Source organism: Phascolarctos cinereus, unplaced genomic scaffold (genome assembly GCF_003287225.1).
Source record: "Phascolarctos cinereus isolate Bilbo 61053 unplaced genomic scaffold, phaCin_HiC Scaffold_9;HRSCAF=440, whole genome shotgun sequence".
NCBI lineage: Eukaryota > Metazoa > Chordata > Mammalia > Diprotodontia > Phascolarctidae > Phascolarctos > Phascolarctos cinereus.
Genome location: NW_027556402.1, coordinates 254,235,093 through 254,237,129, shown reverse-complemented (window position 1 = coordinate 254,237,129; position 2,037 = coordinate 254,235,093).

Below are 2,037 nucleotides of genomic sequence, written 5' to 3'. Positions count from 1 at the left end.
TGAATCAGCTGGACTAAAGGAAGAAGAATCCAGCCTTCGGGAAAGCGATCTGGAGTCGCCTAAAGGGAACGAAAGGGTGCCACCTTTAGAAGCAGAGGTCCATCCAGTGCCAGGCAGAAATCCCCGGATGTCAAGGACAGAAAGAAAGGCACCATATGCACCAAAATCCTTTCAGCAAACACCCTGAAAGCAGAGATGATGTGTCTGTATTTCACTGTATTGCACATTTCTCAGATTAGGGATGGTTCAACAGGTCACAGCACATGAATGTAATGGAATATTGCTGCTCTGGAAGAAATGATGAATATGATGGTGGGGGAGGGAAAAAAAAGCATTTATATGGCACCTACTGTGTGCCAGGCACTATGCTAAGCACTTTACAAATATTATGTTATTTGGTCTTTGCAATAACTCTGGAGGGAGGTGCTGTTATCATCCCCATTTTACAGATGAGGAAACTGAGGCCAAGAGGTTACATGATCTGTCCAGGTTCACACAGCTAGTAAATGTCTGAGGATAGATTTGAACTCAGGTCTTCCTGACTCCAGGTTCAGCATTCATCCACTGCCCCACCTAGTGCCCCTTCCATCGAGGTACCTCCCTCCTAAGATCTTGGCAGAAATGGAGGGCCTATGGGTAGGGAACACTGAATACAACATCAGACTTTGATATGTTGGTCAGGTTTGTTCCATTGTGTTTTTTTTTTCCTTTGTAAATTCTGTTTCCCTCCGGGAAAGGGAGAGGGAGGCACACACAGGTGATATAAAAAATAAGTTTAAATTAATTTTTAAGAGGGAGGGGAGCTTTCATTCCTTGCTGAGGCCAGCAGAGATGCAAGGAAGTGAGAATAGACTGGGAATGAATTGGAAAAATAAAACCACATCCTACATTCTAAGTCTGTTCTTAACTCTGGTATCTGGTGTCCTGTATTCTGAAGTCCCTTCCAGCTCTGACATTCTCTGTTCCATGGAATAGTATAATAATATCTAGCTTAGCTCACATTCCTGCAGAACTTGACGATTTTAATTTACTACCTAAAGAAGTGGTGTTATGCAGAGGATAGAGTGCCGAGGCTGGAGTCAGAAAGATCTGAGTTCCGATCTAGCCTTGTACGCTTACTGGCTGTGGAACCCCGAGCAAGTCACTTAACCTTTGTATACCTCAGTTTCCCAATCTTTAAAATTGGGGAAATCGCCTACCTCACTGACAAGGTCTGTGTGAGAATCAAACGAGACAGTGTGTGAAAACTTGATAAACTTTAAAATGATATAGAAGCGTGAGGTATTATTATTATTTGCATATAGATTTTTATAAACCATAGAGATAGGGTCTGGTTGTTGTCCTTTCTGTTCAAAAAGGACCCAAATGACAGCATGCTGTCAGGGTCAAGGCACAGTCTTTTAGGCAAACATATAGTTGAAATCGCCTTTTTGGCATTTGAACAACATGGCCAGCCCATCAGAATTGCACTCTCTGCAGCACAGTTCCAATGCTGGGCAGTTCAGCTCAAGACAGGACCTCGGTGCCTGGTACCTTCTCTTGCCAGGTGATCTTCAGAATCTTCCTAAGACAATTCAAATGGAAGTGATTCGGTTTTCCTGGCAGGGTGCTGGTACATTGTCCAGGTTTTGCGGGCATACAATGATGAGGTCAGCACAACAGCTCTGTAGACCTTTAACAACTGCATCATCTATGTGTACGTCTCTGGAAAATACACTGCCGAGGTAAGTGAACTCCTCCACAGCCTTCAAAATCTCTCCATTTGCTATAACTGATGGTTCCACATACGGGTGGTACAGTACTGGCTGGTGGAGAATCTCTGTTTTCTTGGTGTTGTCAGGGAAAAATTAGCACAAGCAGCAGAGAATCAATCCATACTTTTTTCCATCTCAACCTCAGAGGCTGCATTGAGTGAGCACTCATCTGTGAACAAAAAGTCATCGTGTACCAACTCTCCCTCCACTTCAGTCTTGGCTTGTAGCCTTTTCAAGTTAAATAATTTACCGTCAGGGCAGTAGCTGACCTTGATGCAGCTTT